The 18,993-nt window shown below is 40.4% G+C and overlaps 1 protein-coding gene across 5 annotated transcripts in view; it reads right to left on the bottom strand.

The window, feature by feature from the left end:
- Positions 1 to 18,993, bottom strand: part of GABRB2 (gamma-aminobutyric acid type A receptor subunit beta2) — a 321,436-nt gene that overhangs the window by 131,107 nt on the left and 171,336 nt on the right. The window contains exon 1 of one of the 5 annotated variants that reach the window (XM_087887351.1): positions 4,196 to 4,210. The exons of the other annotated variants lie outside the window; for them this stretch is intronic. The gene's annotated coding sequence lies outside the window, so the exon portion shown is untranslated. Of the gene's footprint in view, positions 1 to 4,195; positions 4,211 to 18,993 lie in introns of those variants that run through there. 5 annotated transcript variants of the gene reach the window in all.

Here is an 18,993-nt window from a genome sequence, read left to right on the forward strand (position 1 = left end):
ATAACAGCATTGGCAGCAACCCAGAAGCTGCTTGCCAAAAACTTTACTCACAAAGGGAGGTTTTCCTCCTCCGTCGGATAAACCAAAATAAGTTCACAAAGCCAAAGAATTGTCAAGTCTAGTCCATAATAAATTCAAGGAAGGCATATAACGAAGTTCCAGAAATGCAGTATGACTTGCTAGCTTTTCAGTTTTGTCCATCACAAAGCCTGAATGGCCACCACACCCCCTTTTATCCCCTGTGGGGTGTGGTCCAGTGACTCAACTTAATCTCTGGCACGCCTCCTTCTCTGTTGCGTGCGCTTGTCTTTCCGATGCTGTTGGGGATCCAGCCAAGACTTATCTCCGTCGCTGTCTAACTGCGGCTGCTTGGAAGTGCCTGGCTCCTGGCCTATCTCTTCTCCTTCGGAAGACACCTGAGGCATTGCCAAAGAGGAGGGTCCTGGAGAGGGAGGCCTTGCCAACTCCTCTCCTTCACTTTCAGAGTCTTCTCCCTCCGATAAGACGGGCTCAGGGGTCGGAGTCACAACAATGTATTTAACATCAGGGGTGAAATCCAGCAGGTTCTGACAGGTTCTGGAAAACCGGTAATGGAAATTTTGAGCAGTTCGGAGAACTGGTAGCGGAAATTTTGAGTAGTTCTGAGAAATGGCAAATACCACCTCTGGCTGGCCCCAGAGTGGAGTGGGAATGGAGATTTTGCAATATCCTTCCCCTGGAGTGGGGTGGGAATGGAGATTTTGCAATATCCTTCCCCTGGAGTGGGGTGGGAATGGAGATTTTGCAATATCCTTCCCCTGGACTGGGGTGGGAATGGAGATTTTGCAGTATTCTTCCCCTGCCATGCCCACCTAGCCACGCCCACCAAGCCACACCACGCCCACCTAGCCACGCCCACAGTAGTAAAAAAAATGGATTTCACCACTTTTTAACATGCGTATACTTTTGTGCATATGTGTTCATTTAAAATAGTGACTTTAACTGGGCTTGAATGTGTTAGTTATTCCTGACCTGACAAATAATGATTCTGCATTTCATAGACAATCAATATATGTATCCATCATATGCACCTATAGTCCTTGTAAATACCTCTTGTTTAGATGACCATTTGTATTTGTGAACAGCATAATTTTGACGGCATTTCATGGAATCTTTTCCTAAATGAATGGACTGTATGTTTGAATACTCATTATTGGAGGAAATACAGTAAAAATGTAAACACTTGTGTATTCAGTTTTGGCTACATCTAGAATGTATACAAAAAACAACAGATATTCATAGTTTTTATGCACTATAGTTGATCCAAATGATCAAGCTGTCAAATCTATCTCTCTCTATATATATATTTGTTATCCTGACTGATATCTAATACCTATTTATGGTTCTGTTCATTTGGATAGAAAGTCCATGAAATACAATCAAAATGGATGAAAATTATCCTGCAGAAATTGCTTGATAGATTGGTTCAGAGTTTGTTTTCTACCCTCTTTAGCTATTGTATTGGAAACATTTTTAAGTGTGCAACAATAATTCATTAATCATTTTTTTGGGTTTGCTATTATATTTTTTTCAATGCAACCTTTGATTTTCTGGGCAAGCAAACCTGTCACCTTTCTTGTGCTGAGTGGGAACCACTTAATTTCAAAGCTGATGGCTCTCTTCCCATTTAGAATACAACCTTTGGCATTGTTCTTGTCAATTTCTCCTCCGGTGAAATTTTCTCAACAATATTATAGCCAATTAACCTGTTCAAGAACTGTGTTGGCTAAATCAAAGCTGACCTGTTATAATGCAATTCAGCTCCTTCTTGAGTTAATTGCTATTAAACTTGTCCACTTTCTCTGATAAACTGAGCCAATATTACTCATGATTAAATGGTCAGGTTTGGCCATTTTTAACCACTTTTATAGGCCAAACTCCATTTTAATGGACTGTTTACAAAGAAACATGGATTGCCATTTTATTGTCACCTAAGCAATAACTGAGTTGAATAGACACAGAAGAAATTCTGTGGCTGTATTTACTCAATACATTGAGCTATGCTGTAGTGCTAACCAAGGTTAGAGCACTAACTTGCCCAAATTAATCAAGTTAATTATCCCATTGATAGCCTTTGGCTCCTCTGTTGCTGTGAGTAGCAATATTTGCATTTATAAATATTATTGTTCACATTGTTGTTATAAAAAAAGATTGACAGTAGAAGGTTAATTCCCCGGGCCATAAAAACAAGGTTTTCCAAATGGTAGACTTATTCCCTCTAGGAACATCCATGGATTATCAATTGTCTAACAGATTTTCTCCTTCCCAAAGAATTCAGAACTAAATTAATAATAATCTTGTTTGCTGTTTCTAGTGAAAATAAATATGATGTAATTATGTACAGTGTTAGTATCCCAGCTTACCTATTACTATTTATTTATTCGATATGTATATCCACCCAGCCAGTGATTGTTCGCAGCTCACAGCAGTTAAAACAAGATCCCAATAAAAACAAGTTAAAAAACCAGTCGGCAGTATATTAACATATGGTGCTGTTCAGTAAAAGGGCTCACAGCATTTGTGCCTGATATGGTGTTGAAATCTTTGGAAGCCCCTAGGGATACATCCACCTCAAAGACAAGTCTAGCATATGCAAGGATGCCTGAATATAAGAAATTGCTCAAAAGAAATGTCTATTTCCTTTGGTTAGTTAATCCTCAATGAATTCCAATAGAGGACAGTTTAGAGGTAGAAGCATAAAAACCAGTGGGAGCAGTATCCAACCAACCTATTTCACTGGCTTTCCCTAACTGCCCCACTTTCACCCATTTGAAGTCTTCCAGGCCTGAAGCTCTATATATTATATAATTAATTCAAAAGCAATAATATTTACATAGTTTCTTTCCTTATTTAGTTGCTGACTGTTCTCACCTAATTGTTTAACTGCTGTTAGATCTACCTCTATATTCATCAGCTGGAGCTATAAAACAGAGCACTAAATACCATATTAAACTAGGATCATTTATGTGCAGTTTGAGAAAAAAGCAATAATTCTGTGGATATTTGAAGTATTGATATATATTTTTTTAGATTTCATAGTTACACTATTCCACACAAATATTAATTCAGGTGAACAACTAATTGAAAGGACATGATTGCCATATATCTATTGAGCAGTGTCACTATTAAATGAAAGCTGGTTCAATGGAATAACAAGGATCTAGACTTAGCAGGGCTGGCTATGAAATCAAAATTTCATGCCTCCTTGAAATACCAGGTTAGTTCTGGGTAGCTTCTATAGCACATTTGACTTCCATGGATTTCCATGACCTTTAATTAGACATATTATTGAAATAAAGAAGACTCAAATATTGTAGTTGTGGCTGAATTATATTTTGGAGTTTGAGTAACAGTTTGGCTATATCTTCTGCTTTACAGTTGGCTCATTTTGTGTGTGACAATAAAACAAGAATCTTGTAGTAATATTAAAGCCTTACACATTTATTATAGGAAAAAAACTTGCCATGATACATTTTAGACTTTATGCTTTTGGTTGTTTTTGCTCTAACACGTTACAGTTGTCTGGAGGTAATAAGGCAATTTATTAATTCCATTATTAGAAAAAGATGGTGTAATGCAGTCATTATTCTTTTGCGACTATATTCTTTGCTTTAGGGCCATTGAAAATATATAAAGGAGCAATGGCAATGGCAGTTTGGAAATTAATTTCTATTCTGTACCAGAACAGAATATAAAGATTCCTATGGGACAATCACTATGCTTAGCTAGATAGGATGATTACTGTTAGATATGCAGTATTCTTAAAGATAAAGTCTGCTACTCATTTTGGGTCAGCATTACTTCTGTGGAAACCAGAACAAGACTTACACTTAGGAAAAGTGCATTTACTCAGCTTGAGACAATGTAAAATAAGGAACACCTGCAATGATGTTGTCTTTGAAGTTCTCACGTATGATAGGAATATGAGTTATATCTTAAATAAGTTTTCAAGGTACTTCATAACACCTTTTAAACTCCATGATTTGACTGGATAATTGTACCCCAGCAAATAATTATTTCATCATTACATTGGGAACTGGTATTAAGCTGTACACTGTCTTCCACTCTTATGATACATTCCCAAACATAGAGTACTGTCACATTACCACTCATTGGATTTACAAGTTGTTTCAAATAGAAAGTAAATCTAACCTACTTTTCCTCCAGCAGTATTTTGCAATCCATTTTCAGAAATGCACTCCTTCTTAGAAACAAAAATCCCTGGGAGGTAGGGTGGAGTCAAGAATCAACATCTACTCCAGAAGAGCAGGAAACAGGCACTCAAATACCTAGTCTTCCTAATGGAAACATGTAAGAAAAAGACATTTTCCAGTGTTTGCAGACCACTTAAACATGCTCAGCTTCTGGTATGTAGGACAGAGTTATTTGAATACAAATTCCATTGAGATCAAGACTGTTCAAAAATTTATTCACAATTATATGTTCCTCATGCTCAGAAAGTGATAGCACATGGGCAACTAGGTTCAGAATCTAAGCTTGATAAGTACTTGATAGGAGATGTCCAGGAATTCTAGCATTGAGAAGCTTTTGAATAACAACAATACAAACCATCAGTAGAGGACAATGTCAACAACTTCTATATTAACGTTGAAGGAAATTGCATGGATGTATCTTTGTAATCTCCAGAAGTTGAGCTCAATTCAAGAATATCAATTCTTTTGGAGAACAAAGTCAAGAATAGTAAACCTAAGGAAATTGGCCTTGTGTTTACTAGGTTCATTTATGGTATGAAGCAACACTGATTCTCGAATTATTATCTGAATAGTAGAATTCTTGCTCAGGAAACAGAATAAACAGCTCAACTTCTGAAGATTACAAAGATAAATCCATGCAATTTCCTTCAACAGTAATATAGAAGTTATTTGAATAAAATATCAGAATAGAGCAATTATGTTTACAAGTAAAGATTGAGAACATATGGGTGCATAACTTTTCCCAGGCTGTGAGCCTCATATAAACCTTGAGTTGTATAACAAAGGGAGGAGCTGGAATTTATCATCTTCATCATTATCATCTAGTCCAGGGTTGTCAAATTTGCAGCCTATGGGCCATGCCCTCCCTGCTTTAAGCAAAGGGGAAAAAAAAGTTGTGATACATCACCTGATGACATGACAGTTTGACACCCCTGATCTAGTCAAGCAAAATCAAAAATGGTTGTGTTGATGAATGTTGAATATTAAATTTAAATATGGCTACCATGATTTCTTTTCTGTCATATACAGTATTTAATGTTTCCCAGTTTTTTTATTTTAAAAATTATAAAATTGTAACAATTAGGAGGTTTTGGGAGGGGGGTGGGGTATGTCCTTCAAGGCTTGGGAAGGCTGAGTAGAATCTCAGTCTATGTATTGCTGAAACAAGTAAACTCAATGTAAATTCCTTGGGACAGTCCACTTGTATAATAAATGAATTAAGTTTCTGTGACAGAACAAATCACAACTTCCAAACCCCATTTTAGCCTAGCATTTTATAGAAACCCAATCCATGTTGTTAGTTTATGGTTCATTGTCATGCACACCTAGAATATTGGAATAATGGAACACTTTATGATTAAATTAAGCACAGATAGCATGTTAGGAGCAACTTCACTCAAGTTGTCAGCAAGGCAAGAAAAGGACAACTAGTCCTGAAATAACTATAGACAACTGGTCTATATATAGATTACATATAGTCCGGAACTAAGAATTTCAAGATGTTGCCAGGATACTGATAGTCTTAATTTAGTGATTGCCTTGTTTAGCAACTGTTTGCAGTTATGATGATTATGGAAAAGTAACTTTATGGCCAGCCCTTTCATTTATGACCTTTGCAGATCTGCTAAACAAAGGAAAGCTGAAGTAATATCATAAGCATAATTGCAGTCTTACTTAACGACTTCTTCACTTAACAACTGAATTTCCAATTTCAGTTGTGGTCACTACATAAGGAGTACCTGTAATCTAGAAGAACAATGAAAAATGGTGCATCCTGATACCAAAAAGAAAGCTCAAGCAGGTTAGCAGTTACGGATATTTTAAAGTAAAAGACTCAGTGCTAGTGATAAGAATATTGAATCCTGGTATATGACATTGTTAGTAATGCATCTGGGCTAGGTTTTTTCCCCCACTTGCTTCCAGACTGAGAACTTTAAAGTGTCCGTCATACATTTACTGGCAGGACAGTAGTTTCAAGTAGATAAGCACAGCTTTACTGGGAAATCATTGTGGGAAATTCTGTTCAATCTAATTAGAAGAAGGCACAAGTCTCTTAATTCGATCAATGATGAAAGTATATGACAACAGTTCCACAAATATCCTAGTTGGCTTTTCTAGGAAAAAGAAAAAAAAAGAAACTTTGAACCAAGGCCTCTAATCACTAAGAGAAAAACAAGATACCTAGCTGTCTGAAAATGGTCAGCCAGTACATGGAATTTTGAATGTTTGCAAAGTCTCATGGATATAACATTATTGAACTGCGGAAATGGATAATTTGATAAATTCTTTTCCTGGATTTGTACATCCTGATATTTTTCCTTTGCACAAAAGGTTCAAGTTATGATATCAATTTTCTCAGGTGAAATACTACTCAGATAATCTACAATCCTAAATGGATTTACAACAAAGAACATTAGTTGAACTCTGGCTTCATATTGCATACTCTGGCTTGGAAAAGTTGTGCAGCACTACTAACCATCCAAGTAATTTTTTTTTCAGGGTTTATGTGGCAAATCATGCATGAGTCTAAAATGTGTTATTTGGCTGACAGTAAGTTAATGAACTTGCTGCTTACTTATGTAACATATGTCTTACTGCATAGACACAGTGTCAGCTTCTCTAGTGATCTGTCAAAACTAAGTAGCACATACTTCAATATACGTGACAACATATACACAAAAATCTATTCAAAGTGTGTCTTGTAAATTCAATAAGCTTAAAGACTGCAACAGCTCTGACTATGTATTGCTAACATACTCATTTGACAACAAAGAAACATTATACCTGTGATAATGGTGGCTTAATGGGCGGCATTTCTGCTGGTGTCTTGTAATCCGTTATCAATATTATTATTGACCAAAGATCTAAGAAGTTATAGTGATTATTTCTAAAATGACTACTTATTTTTAAAAGGAAATTCTTACATATATTACCCTTATTTCCTCCAAAATAAGACATCCCCTGATAAGCCCAATCGGACTTTTGAGCGCATAGCAATAAGGCCAAGCGCTTATTTCAGTGTTCAAAAAAATATAAAACAGGGTCTTATTTTCAGGGAAACACGGTATCTAGAGATCTTCTAGAATTATCCATTAATACCTTAACATTCCGTGAAAGTCAATTCTCTGCTCTCTGAGAATTAGTAGGAGAAATTTGTACCTACAACAATATAATATAGGTATTATTTAACAATCTTATCTTTGTTTGGCTTTATCTTAGTGTGAGCCACATTCTTCCTTCAGCACCATATCTAATTTGTTAGGTACTGATGACCATTTTTCATTTGTTTCCTGAGAGCAATTATATCTTTGTACCTCCACAAAATACTTGCACAAAACTAAAACAGATTTTAACTAATGGGTAAACCCGCTGGTCTAGCAAACTGTCATGATTCATCTTCTTCCCCTGCCACAGCCCCACCTCGTGTTAACCACAATGATAAATAGATATTTTCTCATCAACTTGGTGAAAGTGGAGACAAAGCAAGTGCCACACCAGCTGAGGCTGTACAGAAGCCCCCCCCACCCACCAGCCTCAGCTTCCACCTGCTATTTGAGCCAAAGATGTGAGTTTAGAAGAACCTCAAAGTTCCAATCCGAGTTGTTTGGGATTAATTACTGGGACTGATGTTACTATTTTGCCTAGATGTTTATTGATGACTAATAACTCCATTTTTAATAAGTTTAATAAGTTGTACCTCTGACAACCTCCAACCCAGGTTAAGGTTTTCCATGGCATTTCCAATTTGGGGAATTGTTTGGCTATATCAGTACCCAATAGGGTACTGATATAACAGAATGTCATCAGTTTATTGATCACATCTCAACCTCATAATTCTTCCAGAGATTCTACATACTGTATATATTAAATAGCTGTAGAGGGCAGAAAATGATCTTAATGGATAGGAAGAAAAGCCACAAACAAGACAATGGTCAGATAAAGGAAGACTGAGTCCGGGGCAGGAATGTTACCTGAGTAAATGTTTTAGACAAGACCCTCCCTAGTTCTCACAAAGATAAAAGGAGGGGAGAGAATAGCACATTCAGATTCTACTACTATAGCTTTACAATAAAACTGGTACTAACCTATGTGACATTGTATTACTAGTCTCATTACTTTGAAGGGCTGATAATAAAATGGGGAAGACCAGTGATTCTTGTGGGGCCTACATTGCAGTAACTGTAAACTTAAGCAGTCTCCCCTATTATGACCAACTAAAACCACAAGTTCAAGTACTAGTGGGAACATAGGGTCCTCTGTAGCTGATTCTCCATCATTAATTTCACAACAGCCTTTCTGGAAAGAGGGTTGGATGAAATTAGTAAAAACGGCTGTCCCTGTCTCCTACAGAGACATTGATTAGCTCCTGGATCTAGCCATTCATGCCTCATGGCTATCTAAAGAGAGAAGAAGAAGATACAGATCTAGTTAATAAGTTACAAAACTACAGAGAACCCTATCTAATTATTTACATTCTACAAGCTCAACAGAAAGAAGGAGGAGGGGAAAACGGAGAAAGAGAAGAACGAGAAAGAGAAGAGGGAAATGTTTATTATACCTGGCAGTTGTGAGCAATGTTATATTTGAGTTCTTGCCATGGCAGTTTATACTCACACAAGTTAATAGCTTTTTGTTTCACTTCTTCAGAGTTATAAATTGGTGAAGAGAGTCAAAGTGTCCTAAGATAGCAATGCTGTACATTGTGCATGCCTACAGACTTAGATGTTTACACTAGATAATATGTACTTTAAAATTCACAGTTCAGTACTGTTTCATTGTATATAGATTATTTTATCTACCATCTTCTGACCTAACCCATGATCTTCCTCAAGCAGAACAGCCTGGCTTAATAAAGTGCTTGGACACAGGGACTCTAGTCAATAAACATAAAAGCCTTAATCAATTGATGGGTTTGATTAGTTCCATAATTGAGTAACCATTGATTTAAAATGCAGGCATTTAATTAGACTTTCATTAAAACAATTGTTCCAGACAGAATTTCAGCATTGTGAAAACAAGAAGGGAATATTGTACTGTAGAGATGAAGAGCTCTGAAAAAAAGGTGCAGTAACTTTAAAGAATGCTCTGTTTGTATGGGTGTATTATGCACAAGTATTTAATAAAGGAGCAGATTGTATCAAGTATAATGTCACTTTATTTCAATAACACACTTAAATCATTGTATTATGGTCAAGAGAATGCAGCAGAGCTCCTTTCCATTGCTATCCCAATCCAGATATATATTGTATATACATAGCTATCATGCTATTCCCTTTTGTGTGAAAAGGACAGTAAATTAATAAGAAACAGTAAGCCAAATAAATCAATAATGGAATGGGGGAAAAAAAGAAACAGAACAAAATTTAGTTTACATCAATATCATTGACTATATTGCTCCGTATGTTTTCCCCTGCAAATTATACCCATTTCCACCATATCTGTAGGACAATCATAGGTTGTCTTTTGTTTTTTAACCCACTCAAGCATCCATTATGAGGGACAAGGGAGAGGCAAGTCAGAAAATATGTGTCACGATACTGCAACAAAACGTCCATCCGTTGTCTTTCCATGCGGTATTGCAATGTAACTGTGAAAAGGTATATCTTTCATAGTGGGACCACAACACACATTTTATCACTTTCACTTAGTTTAGGTTAGAAACAGACACTAATTTTTTTCAGAAACTTTTTATTTTCAATAACAGGTTAATTCCAAAGGGGGGGGGGGCTTTGCACCCCCTCCTTGGAATTGGTGCCTTTGCATCAGTGTTGACTCTTGTCCCAAAGTGCTTTTTCACGAGGCAACCGGACTTTTCCAATTTTTCTTTAAAGACATTTTGCTTCTCATCCAAGAAGCTTCTTCAGCTCTGACTGGATGGTGGGGAATGGAACGATTTATACTCCTTGCAGACAGCTGGTCATTTGTATTCTTTTAGCAAGTCATTAAAGTGACCTGGAGATTTATCTGTGTCATCAGGATCATCTGATGGCAGATTTGGGACACTCATGATCTGGATGATTGAGAATCTCCATAGACATTGGATGTGGGACTGGGTTGGATGTGGGACTGGGCACAGGCCAGGCTCCCAAAGATTCTGATGGAGCCCTGGGGAGTTCCATAGAGCATCTGAGGGAGGAATTTAATCCGAGCACCAATGGGGGGGGGGCAGAGAGACTGAATGCCATAGTAGAACAGTACCTGAGGTGCTATCCTGCCTTTCGCTGGGGTCACGTACAATAATGCTAACCCTATAATAACCCTAACCCTAACTCAGTAGTAAGGGACTAACCCTGTTCAATGTAGTGAACAGCATGGACTTTGTTCCAATTCCTGAGTATCCATGACTTTTGGTGACTGCCTAGGCTAGTCCCTGTTGTATACTTAGTGAGACTATAGAGGTAGTTTGCCATTTCCTGCTTCTGAGTTCTGAGAGAGAGTTACTGGCCCAAGAACATCCAGCTAACTTTGTGCCTAAGGTGGGATTAGAACTCAGTCTCCTGGTTTCTAGCCTGGTGACTAAACCATTATATTAAACTAATTCTCAATTTCAATTGTCTATCATTTTTTTGGTTTCCTCCTTTCTTTTTTGCCTTTCATTCACTCTTCATTTTTATATTTGTTTTGTGATTTGCTCCTTGTTCATTCTCTTGATATGACCAAACCAACTCAGTGTATTTGTTTCCTTCGGGTCAGTATTTTTGTATACAATCCATATGCACTCATTCTTTCCACCTTAATTTCCTGTGTACTATCCATACTTCATAGATATCCTTATTTTTTATTTCTATTGCATCCAGATTACTTTTATGGCAAACAAAAGATCAATCAATCAATCAGAATAGAGTTGGAAGAGACATTGGAGGTCTTCTAGTCCAACCCTCTGCTCAAGCAGGAGGTCCTATACCATTTCAGATAGGTTGCTGCCCAGTCTTTTCTTAAAAAACTCCAGTGATGAAGCACCCACAACTTCTGAAGGCATGCTGTTCCACTGGTTAATTGTTCTCACTGTTAGGAAGTTTCTTCTTAATTCCAGGTTGCTTCTCTCCTTGATTAGTTTTCATCCATTGTTTCTTATCTCACCTTTTGGTGCTTTGGAAAATAAGTTGAACCCCTCTTCTTTGTGGTAGCCCCTCAAATACTGGAATACTGCTATTATGTCACCCTTAGTCCTTCTTTTCTCTAGACTGGCCATACCCAATTCCTATATACCCAATTCCTATATACCCAATTCCTATATACCCGAGATCAAATAATCTGTTTCCTTTGGAGTTGCAGGATCACAAAACCTTTTACACCATTTTTCCTAAAAAGAGAACATTAAAGGCAAGTCTAATCTGATGAGTCATAATGGAGCAAAGGCTTTTTAAACAAGGATTGCACCACTGCCTCCTTCAAAGTTGGCAGAAAGAGACCCTCATTCAAAGAAATGTTGACAACTGCTAAGATCCAACTTCACATAAAGCCTTATTCAATCACAAGGAACAAGGCTGCAATTAGAAAGTTCCAATTAGGAAATAGAACTAACATTACAGAGAATCCTTTTGGTTTCCCAGGGGTTCACAGTCTCTTCATTGTCATTACCATTGGCACTGTCCAATTGGGTTCCAATTCTTCACCAATCTGAGTGGTCTTTCAATCTGATATTACCAGAATTCTTCTTAGCATCACTTCCTCAAGCAGAAACAAAGCTCAGGTTTATCCGAGCATGCTCACATTATTTTAAGCAAATTGAGATCTCTAATCTAGAAACTACCTTGCAAGCCAGTATACTGTTGCCCACATCCCAACAACTAGGAGGTACATGCAGTGTACACACAATCAGGATGCAGCATAAAGAATGCCAGTGCTCTTACAAAGTATACACCTGAGTAGAAATTCAAAAGAAGCAATGGAACAACACCGAAAGTAAAGCTTAGAAAAAGGCAAGACTGGGCCAAATCAAGTAATTTAACATAAACATTATATAGAAAAAAGAAGGAGCTTGATATTGATTGACAATATGTGATCAGAAATACCACCAAGGTACTATTCTAGAAAGGATCAGGCAAAAGTAAAACACTGGAAGGAATGATAACATTTATTTCCTTGAATGTTTTTTCTTACCTAGTCTCTTCAAGAAATCTGGAATTGCAAACCTTAATTTGCTCAGGAGTGCCGAAGTCATGACTCATGGCTCCTTTGGAATCATAATCAATTTGGGAGGTGGGGTGTTACTTTTTCTTAAACACGATCTAATTTGTGCAGCCTAAGCAGGAGCATCAACAAAACTTACTCCTGCTTTGTCTTAGCAAGCCAGCAGCAAGTTCATAAGTAAAGCAGGGACCAAATTTCACAGAGAATTTTAAGAATGACTAAACCAGTGAGTCTAACCATCTGCAAAACCATCACAGCAACATGGTAAATAACAAATCATGCCGTATGCTGACTTCCAGCATGCATACAGTACTATATCCCCAATCTTTGGAGTGTCTGTATATGTTTGGGAAGTTGAGTGTTTTGCTCTATTATTTTGAATTTTACATTTCTATCTTAACATTTCAAAATCAAGACTTCTTGTTAGGCTATAAGAGAAAAGCTAAAGACGATCAAATTTCAGGTTATAAAAATAAGACCATCACATGCCTCAGTGAAATCTTCAGCTTTATTCATGGGTGGAAAGGGGCTGCTCAGATTTATTTATCACAGCATTGCAAAACTTGAAGAATTATCCCACTTAAGACACAGTAATTGGAAGAATGGTAGGCAGTGATGCAACCAATAGCCCAGTGAACTTAATGACTAAGCATGCGAATAAACCCATCTCACATTGATCCAGGATCAATACTCCATTGAATCCAGTACATCACATTTTTCCTAATATCCTTGATTCAGAAACTAACTGAAGACTCCTTTTTGAAGGGCACCAGGAATAACTGAGCATTGGTGAGTAAAGCAAGAAGGGATGGAGACAAGGACCAAGCCATGTGCAGAGTGTAATTATTTAGTTTAGTCACTAGGTGGCACTGGACTTAATTGTATTTGGATGGCATTTCCTGTTAGTACTCTGTTTTAGTTAACAGAGAAGACTCATTTCTTGTTTAACTTAGTTTGTTTTGTCTTGTTTAACTTAGATTGGGCTGTCTTCTAAACCTTCCATTATATGGCCAAACATTACTAAGACATAATCCTTCTGGTTCTGAAATAACAGAAGGAAGTGGGTAGGAAATGGATGACATCCTTTTTTTTCTTTTGTGGAGACACTTGAGATAACCATACATGGCAGCAAACTTGGTATGACTGGTATTGTGAATATCATTTACAAGCAGACTTAACAAAAGACTCAGTTCCACTACTCAAGTTGTTTTAACAGGAAAGCATCTCCACTCAAAGAATTGAAAAGCACCATGATATTTGATCTGTCTATGGAGATTCTCAGTCATCCAGGTCATGGTTGTTCCAAAGGTGCTTTTTTAAAAGGTAGCTGGACTTTCTGGATTGAAGGACTGGGTTGAAGGAACTGGATTGAAGGAAAAACAAAGAAAGTCCAGTAGCCTTTGGAAAAGGACATGATATTAGGACATGATATTTGATCCTTCTGTATGTTAAGATGTTCCCCTCCTCACATTATAATTTTGACAAGCAGTGTTTGTATGTGTTTTCTGAGTAATCACGATGATAGTACAATAAATTCATAATTAGTTCCAAACTTTTTCAGCATGAATATAATTGAGACATGTCATCGAAGTCATTGTCTCAAAAGAAAAAGAATCTAGTTGTCTTTTGATGGTCACATAGATAATTGGGATAATTGGGATGGACCTTCAGTAAAAAAATATATATTTCCTATCGAAACATGGCAACTTCTGCCTTTTAGTTATAGCTTGAAGTAATTTGTTTTTGAGAAAAAGTGAGATGCAAGATAATTGATTTTTTAAAATATTGATCAATACTTTTGCCGTGCATCCGACACCATTACAATTTATTTATTTATCATTAAATTTATATCTCAATATTGAGCAACTCTGGGTGACTTTATTATAATTTATTATATATCTATAATAATTTATTTGAAAAGAGCAAATTTAACAGGCTTAAACATTGGGCAGTAGTTACATCTTGTTTTTATTTCTCCTAATTATTACATAAAATGATGTCTCCTCGACTTTTGTTCTCTTGAACAGCAACATTCCTTAAATTCTTTCAAACCCATCATTTTCTCCATTGCTGATGCCAACTTCTCTCTGGTCTTCCAATAAGGAAGAAAAGGAAGTAATAAAAAAATAATGCCTCAGCAGCACACTCAGTAACCAGAACATCACTTGGAGGTGACTCTGAATATATGCCATGGTGGCATGATAGGAATTGACTATAACAAAATTTATGCCAATATTGTTTTGTGCTGACTCAAGAATGATCGTATAGCACTTTAATTCAGCTATGGGGAAGGATCCATTGTCACATGTGAGCATTAGTGAGCAATCACATTTTCTGATATGGTAAGATACTAAATATAGATTAAATATCTACATGTCATACAAAGATGTAAGTTTGAGTTCAGAAAACAAAAGTTTTTTGGAGTGGTTACTGTAAGATCTAGGAGATGAAATTCTCCAACGAGAGGAAAAACGTCAGTCAGGATGGGTATACGTCCCGTCTAGCCAATGACCGAGCACCTTCCAAAGCCAAAGCTCCGCCCCCTTCGAGGCTGCCCCAGTTCTTCGTCTCGGTCTTCGCCAGACAGGACGTGTCCTCCTCTGACTGTTTTTTTCCTCAGCTTCAATTAGCTCCTATCGCTGTTCCGATCTCCAATTCTAACCGGCAAGTGACTTTCTCGCTCCTGCAGGCTTCGTGCCTTGCCTCAGGGCGAGTTTGTTTGTTTTTTTCCTTTATTTGATTGCTGCGCTGAAAAGGCCATTGCCTAGCAGCAAATTGCCGGCGCTAGAAGCCGCGCGCCCTCTCCCTGAGTCGCGTTTAGAGCCGGACGGCTAGCGACTGAAGAGCGCCCCTTTTCCCAGCTGATCGGCGCAGAGGGCGATCGGAAAGATAAGGCTGGAGCGGACGCTCGCCTTTGAAGCCTCGGAGCTTAGAGCTAGCGGCGGTGAAGCGCGCCCTCTCTCTCCTCATTTGATTGGCGCAGGGGCTCATAAGGGAGGATCGGGCTGTAGCGATCTCTCCCCTTACCTGATTGACTGTGGGGCTAGGTGCTGCGAAGTGCGGATAGCCCTCTCCCTCCCGATTGTTTCCCTGAGCTACTAGGCCCTGTTTTCTTCTGTGGACGCCATTTCACTGTATCTGGCCTTTCAAAATGGCGGCCGCCATGCGGAGCTCCGATGGGCCTACTTCCTCCTCTCGTAGGCGCCATCCCAGCGATCCTCTCGAGGGACCTTCTACTTCTCTGCCTCCTCCAAGCAAAAGATCCCGCTCCACCAGGGATAAGGCCCAGTCCTCAAGGGCCCAATCCTCCAAGTCGGGTTCTTCCCGGGAGGAACAGCGCAGGCACAAGGCTATGGAAAAGGCCTTTTTAAAGGCGCAAACTCAGGCCCAGCATCCAAACCGCTCTTCATCTCTGCCTCCCTCACGGCCTTGTTCGCCTCGTTCAATCAGGGAGCTCTCTCCGGACATTAGGGATGTCCCTCCAACGGTTTCGCCTTCGGAACCCCAGAGATTATTTCAGACCATTCAGGATTCCAATCATCCTTCGGCCTTGCCTCCTCCTCCTCCTCCTCCTCCTCCTCCTCCTCCTCCGGCCTTATCTTCTCCAATGACTGCTTCCCTGGAGGCTTTCATATCCAGGGCAATCCGTCAGTCGATTGCGGATTGCCTGAATCAAGCTCCTGCGGCTACCACTTCAGGAGCAGCTCCACAGACCCTTTCGGAGGCCCCGGAGGATTCCTTGATGGACCAGGAACATTCTGTTCCCCAGGTTGCTCTTGACCAAACTTCTGTTTCGGACGGTGAGGAGTATCTAGATCAAGCCTGGTCAGATGATGAAGGCCTGGGGCCCGACCAGCCGGCCTTTATTGGTCTTTTTAAGCCACAGCTCTTCCGCTCCCTGCTGTTTAAGGCCATTGCTGTTACCCGTTTGGGTCCTCCTCCCTCTGCTGTGCCATCGTCATCAACTTCAGATCCGGCAGCGGCTATGTTTGCAGAACCTACCAGCGAGCCTGACACCATCCCAGCTCCAAAGCTTTTTACAGATGTCTTGCATCGCCAGTGGGCCTTACCAGGGGCTGGTCCTAGCCCTAACGGACTGGACAAGCGTCTTTACAACTCTGCCTCGCCATTGGCGGATATTTTACAAGCCCCGACCGTTGACCCTCCTATTGTGGCTTTGACTGATACTTCTCATCCTGCGGGTCCTCCTGAGGACTCCCTCAGACCTGAGGACAAGAGGGCGGAGAAAACTCTCCTGAAGGGTCACCAAGCTACAGCCTGGTCTATCCGGGCTTCAACATCTGCCTCTTTCTTCAATCGAGCAGCCCTCCTATGGCTGAAACAGCTGCAAGCCAGGCTTCCTCTTTCGGACGCACGGTCTCATCAAGACCTTAATAAGATTGCTGCTGCATTGGAATATTCGGCGGATGCCACCTTGAATTCCACTCGTTTCTCTGCCAGGGCCCTGGGTTCTAATGTGACGTCTCGCCGTCTCTTGTGGCTGAGAAATTGGCAAGCCGATGTACGCAGTAAATGGCAGCTAGCTTCGGCTCCTTACACCAGTGGCTCCCTCTTTGGTTCAGCTCTAGAACCCTTGCTTGTCGAGACCAGGGATCGCCGGAAGATTCTTCCCCCTACTAGTCGTCGTTCTGATTCCCGTTTCTCCTCTTCACGATATCAGCCCTTTCGGACCTCTGGTTTCTCTTCCTTTCAACCCCGGGGACAACGTTCCTTTCCTTCCAGACCCCAACAGGAACCCCAGGTCAGGCAGGGGCCCAGGTTTCTCCCTCGGAAACCCTCCCGGGGTGGCAGGGGGGGTCGTTGGTCTCGAAGGGGCAGATGAACAGTTTTTCCAGGCCCCTATTGGAGGTCGCCTTTCCTTATTTCACGATCAGTGGGCTTCTTCCATCAACGATTCCTGGGTTCTTAACACAATTTCCCTTGGTTTGTCATTAGAGTTTTCCTCCCTCCCACCCTCCCGTTTTATTCCTTGTCCCGTTTCTCGTGATCCGGTTAGGGCAGGGATTGTTTCAGCGGCTATTGAACATCTGTTACAAATTGCCGCCGTCGAGAGGGTCCCCCCTTCTCAACAGGGCCATGGTTTTTATTCCCGCCTTTTTGTTGTCCAGAAAGCTTCGGGTGGCTGGCGTCCCATTTTAGACTTGAAGGCTTTGAACCGGCACATTAAATACCGCCGGTTCAAAATGCACTCTCTCTCCTCTATTCTTGAGTGCATTCGCCCTTCTGATTTTCTTTCGTCTATTGACCTAACAGATGCTTACCTGCATGTTCCCATTTTGCCTTCCCATCGCCAGTTTCTCCGATTTGCCTTTAAAGGGTTGCATTACCAATATAAGGCCTTACCCTTCGGGCTTTCCTCGGCCCCCAGGGTATTTACTAAGATCATGGCCTCGTTAATTGGATTCATAAGATCACAGACAATTCGCCTTCAATTTTATTTAGATGACATATTAGTTATGTCTCCTTCCCTTCAAGCAGCCCAGCTGGACTTGTCCTTGGTTCTGTCCACCCTTCAGTCACATGGTTTTTCCATAAATTGGCCCAAGAGCCATTTGACTCCTTCTACCACCATCCTTCATTTAGGTGCCTCCATTGATACTATCTCTTCCACCGTTTGCCTTTCGCTGGAACGCCAGTCCAATATCCGTGCCTTAGCGCTTCAATGTCTTACGGCTGGCTCTGCATCTGTTCTCCTCCTTTCCCGTCTTTTGGGAATGATGGTTTCCACGTTCGGCATTACACCCTGGTCACGTTTGCATAGTAGGGAGCTTCAATGGCTCCTATTGCCCTTTCAGCGTGCGGACTTGGATTCCTCTTCCCGTCGTATCAATATTCCTCAACCTGTCCTCCAGTCTCTTCTCTGGTGGCTTTCTCCTGCTTTATCCCGGGGGTCTTCCTTCAGAGAACCTCAGAGACTCCAGCTTACTACGGATGCGAGTCTCTCTGGCTGGGGGGCACATATGCAACATCACATTGCTCAAGGTCGGTGGACCTCGCAGGAATCTCTTTTCAGTATTAACTTGTTGGAATTAAGAGCCATCCGGCTCGCTCTGTTACAGTTCCATGATTTAGTGGTTGGTAGACATGTGTTGGTCCTAACCGATAATACTACTGCTAAGGCCCATGTGAATAGATTGGGAGGCACTAGGTCTCATTCTCTGATGGTCGAGGCCCGTTTGTTGGGCTTATGGGCCGAGGAACATCTGGCTTCCATCCGAGCGGATTACATTTCTGGATCCGACAACGTCCAGGCTGATTCCCTCAGTCGCTCGCAGGTGGACCAGGGCGAGTGGGCTATCTCTCACGACCTCTTCCAGGATATCGTTTCTAGATTTGGCTATCCAGTTGTGGATTTATTCGCCTCTCGTATGAACCATCGTCTTCCCCGTTATTTTTCCAGGTTCCTGGATCTGCAGGCGGAAGCCACGGATGCCCTTCGCAGCCCGTGGCCTTCGGGACTCTTATACGCCTTCCCTCCCCTTCCCTTAATTCCCAGGGTCGTTCGGAAATTGCTCGAGGAGCAGGCTCAGCTCCTTCTGGTAGCTCCATTCTGGCAGATGCGCCCCTGGTTTGCGGACCTGATGGA

The sequence above is a fragment of the Pantherophis guttatus genome, chromosome 2 (assembly GCF_059756535.1).
Source record: "Pantherophis guttatus breed Tessera chromosome 2, ASM5975653v1, whole genome shotgun sequence".
Taxonomy (NCBI): domain Eukaryota; kingdom Metazoa; phylum Chordata; class Lepidosauria; order Squamata; family Colubridae; genus Pantherophis; species Pantherophis guttatus.